Source organism: Pieris napi, chromosome 14 (assembly GCF_905475465.1).
Source record: "Pieris napi chromosome 14, ilPieNapi1.2, whole genome shotgun sequence".
NCBI lineage: Eukaryota > Metazoa > Arthropoda > Insecta > Lepidoptera > Pieridae > Pieris > Pieris napi.
This window is the reverse complement of record NC_062247.1, coordinates 3,758,150-3,764,964: the sequence shown is the minus strand read 5'-3', so window position 1 is coordinate 3,764,964 and position 6,815 is coordinate 3,758,150. Positions and strand designations below refer to the sequence as shown.

The 6,815-nt window shown below is 33.0% G+C and overlaps 1 non-coding gene across 1 annotated transcript; it reads left to right on the top strand.

The window, feature by feature from the left end:
* The first annotated feature begins 4,647 nt into the window (after positions 1 to 4,647).
* Positions 4,648 to 4,766, top strand: LOC125056338. Its single transcript, XR_007118042.1, has one exon. It is a non-coding gene; the product is annotated as a 5S ribosomal RNA (ribosomal RNA).
* Positions 4,767 to 6,815: the final 2,049 nt, after the last annotated feature.

Sequence of the window (6,815 nt, the reverse complement as noted above, 5' to 3'; positions counted from 1 at the left end):
TTTAAACTACCTATTATTTATTTTTTATTTTTTAGTTAAATTTTTTTCATTTTTTTTCGGATTATTGCATTGTCATCGATCTTTGACAGGTGCGCAATGTTTGAATTAAATCTGTCCGTTCAAAGTGGGTCAAAATCGATTCCGAAGGAGTCGGTTACATACATACATACATACAGGTGAAGCTAATATAAAGCGTGTAAAAAAGTCTATCTCATCTCAGTAGCAGGCAGCCCGTAATGAGCTATGTGATGTCTCGTGGGACTATGTTTAAAGATTGTAGTTTTCTCAGCATCTCAGGTTTTATAATAAATGACGGAAAAATTATTTTTATTATGGATCGGCCAATATACACGTAATTCCAATACGATTTTGACATACCAGATAAGTTATTGCTAAGCCAGGGCTCTGAATCTTACCCAAAACCTTGGACTCGCAATATGATTAGGATTCAGAAACTAGACTTATCGCTAAGTCTGACTCCCATCCGTCAAAAAATTATTGAATGTTGACATACGGAAGTCAATTCTTAAGTCTCGTTTCTCTATGAGCAGTGAAACCGATTACCATGAAGTGAGTTAACCGATTTTTTTAAAGTAATAGATTTTTTAAACTCCTGGTATAATTATTTATTATCAGGTCACAATCTCAATTCTTATAAATACTAGTAAAACAGTCACAGAAATGTAGCTGCCCCATAAATGTTGGAGATAATCAAACTTCATAAATCATAACTTATCTTGGCTTTTAAAATATCCAACAGCGTAGTATGTACGTATATATTAATTAAATCTTTGAATCTTAACAGTTCAGGGAAATTGTGAAACATGTCGACATTGAACAAGATATTTAATTTTTTTTCTCGATTTGCATGGTAAATTATATATAATAAGCAATCAGTCATGATTATCTTTTCAAATAATATTTAAATCAACGTATAATATTCAACTTTATATGCCACACATTTTGAAAACATGTTACTGTATCAAATATATGTATTTAAATTAAAACAATTTTAAATAAGGCATTACTAAACTTTATGTAATATGGCATTTAACCCTAAACGGCATAAGCGTTATAGAATAGAATAAACAAAATAAAAAAAGGTTACAATTTTCTAACGTTTGAGATGTTGTATCGAACAGGTAATTGGTAGCCAAATGTTGATAAAGTCCAGTCTATGAAATCAATCGTCAGACCATATACTCTATACAAATGGTAGCTAAGCGTAACTTTTGACGAAGATTTAATACAAAATGGCGGTCCACGCTATCAGCTGTTGTTGTTGTTATTGTGTGATTGAAATTTATACATATATGTATGTTCATTTAAAAAAATGAAGAAACTTAGACTGTTATAAGATTTGTTTTCATTTAGTTAAGTGTAATTTATTTTGATGTTCACGTAAATAAAAACGTTTCTCTTTTTTTCTTTTTTAAGTATTAAATAACGAAAAAGTTACTATATCACTGACTAGTGTCACGATACGATTTCATCAACGTCCTCATAATTCAACCAGTCTTTTACAGGCATTTACGGGACCTTTCTATGTAAATTAAGGCCTCACAAGATTTATTTCTGTTCTTACATCTACGGTATGAATTATATTTGTATGAAGATCGTTATCTCAATGGAGCATGTTGCACATATGCACAGCTAATTTTTGTTATCTATGGTTCCTGCAATCGACCCAGGTTTTATAAACAACGTGTGTTAACCACAGAGGATAAAATTTGATAGATGTTTTCCATTAAAAGTAATTTTAACTGTGTGAATCTTTAATTGGATACAGAGAGGCCAGTGCAGGGAGTACTGGAGGAAAATGGAGATGGCCTAGGTCCGGTAGTGGACCAAATAAAGATGGTGATGATATTGATGATGATGAATCTAAAATAGCGTCAAAATATCAGTGTTAGTAATCTTACAAGTCATAAAATAAATCACAATCATTTAGGTAACACAATGTATACTTATGAACGTCAAAATGAAATACATACTAAAAGTTAAATGCTTCAAATTTTACATTTACTGCCAGTTCTCAAATCAAGGGTGTAGAACTGGCAATAAACTCTCCGCCACTCTATTTAATCGCCAAGTTTTTTGTTTCATACAATGTTTGTAAGGAGCTGCAACCATTACACCATGTTCCACATGACATCTTAAGTAATTAATAGTTAATATATATAAAAAAAAGAAGGTTTGTCCTCTATCAGCAGTAGGCATGGTGAAATAGGAGCACGCACTTACATTCACGTGGGAACAACACGCAAATACATAGTCGAAATAACTAACATCACCGCATACACGAATTCAAGTCCAGTCCAGCCACCACAAGTAGCACACGTTCATGGTGACGCATGGACAGCCATCAGCCCCCTAGCGATATTTTAGGGAGAGAGACAACCCGACGCATGGACGCAATAGTTACTAATACATTTCCAACCTCAACTGCATTTAGATAAGATGCATAGCATAGAAATTAGATATTAGGTAAAATAATCATAAAATTCTCATAGTTTTTTTTTAAATGGAAGACATTCTTTGCGTCGTGTTGGTGCGTGTTCTTAACGTTTCTGGTGAAGCTGGTAAATCAAGACTTGAGAACACCTTAACCTTATTCATGTTCCTCCATATGTTACGGTTGCCTTGGTATGCGTGAGGACCTCAAGCGAGGAAGTAGTATTTAAGAGAATCTTAACTTAAGCTGTATCTACCTAAAAGCTTACTCTTACTCTACTTTCTACTTTAATTTAATAAAAACACAAAACGATATTTTGATGAGGTGTTCTCAATAGCGCTAGGGATAGCGCTGATTTTGCCACTTCAGGAATAGGTACGCGTTACAGAAAGAAAGAAAAACTTTATTATACACAATATACAGGATGTTTAGGTAAAGTAGCACCCATACATATATTTTGATGAGGTGTTCTCAATAGCGCTAGGGATAGCGCTGATTTTGCCACTTCAGGAATAGGTACGCGTTACAGAAAGAAAGAAAAACTTTATTATACACAATATACAGGATGTTTAGGTAAAGGAGCACCCATACATATATATACTTTATACTACTTGATACTTTAGTAAACTGTATTTTACTTTATGATTAAAAACCTAACATTGAAATCTAGACCGCAAACTCCACTATTGGAAGTTGTAAAATAAAATACCGACATTTTTCAGTACTAGCCTTCTACTTAAATAGCGATTTAATAAAATAATTGAAGAAATCAGCCATAATACTAAATTACATAGACACAAGAAAAAAAGTAAAAAGTATCGCAGTTAAACTCTGCGAAATTCGATTTCTCATATTAGGTATGCGGAATGTTGGCTTTCGGAAATATTAAAACACATAAAAATACTAATGAGGTCTTAAATATAATTAAAATTGTTTGTCTAATTAAACCTTATTTCTCGTCTGTCATGACTATTCATTTCTGTTTCTTAAATTTTTCAAGAGTTTGCCTATAAACACATCAGAATGAGCGTAGAAGACGTGAATCTCATTTGTATATTAAGTTTCTCATGTGAAAAAATAATAATTTTGTCATAAGAAATAAAGTTCTTTAAATGCTAAAGTATAGTATCGCTTATTATAGGCGAATAAAGGATGTTTTACGTTTAATCTTTTTAAACGTACCTACTGAACTGCGACGATCGTATGTCCGTCGATTTTTAATAATTTCTTTATAACCGCACTTCCTTTAGATACTAAAAATAACCCAAAATAAACCTCTTCAACATCCAAAATATAAAAATTATATATAAAGTTCAAAATATAAAGTTTTGACTATTTAAGACATAGTACATCTTATTATATTTACTTTATGAACTAGTTTTAATTAGAATATAGAATTTAATATGTTCGAAACTATTATTTGGACATTTCGATACAAAGTTGAACAAAAAGTAATTTTTTTTAGAATCGCTTATTCTGCAATAGTTTCAAGGCGAAACAGTCAAATTTTGGTTCAGTCGCGAGGTCACATAGTATGAATTTTCATACAAATATAATGAACAAAATCTGATTATCACTGATATATATATATATAAAAGGTGGAAACATAAACGGGCTGATTTTTTCGACGTCATGGAATAAGCGATGCATCTCAGCCTTGCGATTCTGTAACTCACTTTTCGAACTCACACAGCGGTTTCCACAGCGGCGGTCGCACTCAAATCAGTCCTAAAGTAGTCATTTTACGATTTGGCATTCTGATAAACAATAAACTACAAGCTCCCTCCTTATAGGCCCTGGTCCTAAATGTATTTTTAGAGATGTTTTGGAACGAAGTTTCTTATAGCGCGTTGATAAGGGGGCTAGACGGAAAAAATTCTTACGAAAAGTTGTCACGACACTTTTTTGCTATTTGCTATTGTAATACACCGGTTCTCGTCCGATCACCGAAGTTAAGCAACGTCGGGCAGTACTTGGATGGGTGACCGCCTGAGAACACCTCGTGATGTTGGCTTTTTTTTGTAGGGATAAGAAATGCAAATTATTTTTGGAATCATTTAACTAAATTAGTCTTGTTGGAACGAAGTTATCGAGCGTTGCGAAAGGGGGCTAGACGGAATAAATTAAGACCAAAAGTTGTAACGACACTTTTTGGTATAGTTGTTATATTTTACATTTTCGATTTAGCTATCGCCAACGTCCATACCACGTTGAATACACCGGTTCTCGTCCGATCACCGAAGTTAAGCAACGTCGGGCGAGGTCAGTACTTGGATGGGTGACCGCCTGGGAACACCTCGTGATGTTGGCTTTTTTTTTCGTAAGATTGGTGTCGAGAAAATCTATCATACTGTTGTGATACCAATTAACATATAAATTAATCGAAAGGAATTTCGTTCCATCCGGGTGGCCCTTGACACCTCTAAAGTTTTTTTTTAGGTTTATTGGTACATACATTTCCCAAATGAATATGTTAATTAACTGATTTATTTAAAAAAAAATACGAATAATCGTGGTAATCATTCACTACAAAATTTCCTAGCGGTCCTCATTAACACACGTTATAACTTCCTAACCCTTAGGCGACGAAAAATCACATAAAAACCAATCAAACATACCATAATAACAACTTTCGCATTAGGAAAAATATTTTATAAATACACATTATAAACCGCCCAAGGCTATATATAGAGCCTTCGTTTGCAGAAATTAATGATTTTTGGTATGCAGTACCGTATATTGGACCATTCATGCTAAATGTATTGTTTCCGAATATAAATCAAATACGACAAATATAGGCTTTGCGACGCTATAGGTTGAGAGCCTTTTTTATGAAATAGTAAGCAAACGGACAGGAGGCTCACCTGATGTTAAGTGATGGACACATTGTGGCTCGCAAGTGCGTTGTCGGCCTTTTAAGAATTGCCAAATGAGGAAAAATTTTTTTTCACTTTTTTTATGAGATAGGTGGGAAACGAGCAAGCGTGTCATTTCAGTGTTTACCGGCCAAGGACAAGTGCATTGCCGGCTTTTTATGTAGTGGTACAATTTTCACTTTTGGTAGCTCTTACCGTTTCAAAGATATACACGTAAAAAAGCACGTAAGTATCTACTTTCAATTTTTTTTCCGAAAATACCTAGAATGGCAGTCGGTTCAATAAACTGTTGGTGCGCGGCAAGAAGTGTCAGTATCGCTCTATAATGGAACGCCAGACGTCAAGGTGGAACGGGTGGATTCTTGCGTTCAGCCCTGACCTGCGATGATGACATTAACTCCTTTTACAATAACAATTTTGCCATTGACAGTTCCCTTGTAAAGAGAGGATATCGTCTGTCAGCTTCAGTTTATTTTATATATTAAATAAATGAAATCTTCTGAAACGGGCTAGTTTTACACCTATCTTGTGGATGTTTTGCTTGTTTATTTGACCTTTAACGCATCATAAAACCAGAGATAAAGATAGACCAATTAAAACTGAGTAATTGTTTGTTAAAACTGAGTCATTACGCTAATATTAGTCATTGCTTACATGATTTTTGTTTAATAAAAGTATACTAAGATATATGACAATGATGGCAAATCTCTGGTTCAGAACCTATCGCGGATTTTTATTTAGAAATTGCAATGGGATTGTTATCATCCTTTAAGATTGTTTGCATTTATAGTGTTCATAAAATCCTAACTTTATATCTAAAATTCATGAACCAGTTTAGTGGATTTTATGTGAAAACTAAACTGATTGCTGATACATTTCATTTGAATCTTAAATATGATGTTTTGTTCTAAATAAATCCTGAATTTATATAATTGTGCGTAATTTGTTAAACAAATTCTTCATTGAACTACGTAATTTCGAAATTTTATTTGTTAGTGCTGCCATTGCGGCGTTATAGAGTACTTTCTTTGTTTTTATTTTAAATTACTATGATGATGTTGCTATCCAACGACAGAGAGCGTTGATTTACTTTTATCAACGCCATCTACCGTCGAGTAGCTATATAAATGTAAATATTAGTCTGATTGAAGTAAACAAAGAATTTATATTTTCAGCGTGCTTTGTACGTCATTACAGTACAGTTTTAGATTGATAATCGTTTCATTAATGTTTAAACTAATAACAATTTTGCTTACTGATGTCTGTTAAATGTTTTAAAGTTATTTTATCTATAATTACTTGGTGCATGCAAAAGCAAATTATTGAAAACCAGGGAATACCAATAATTAATATTTTTCACTCTTATTTCTGTATTTAAAACTTTCTCAAAGTGAATAAACATCGAACATCTTAATCAACAAAGACAAATTAAGTTCAACATTCACTTTCTCCAAAAAACAACAAAAAGGAGTAGAGCTTAAATT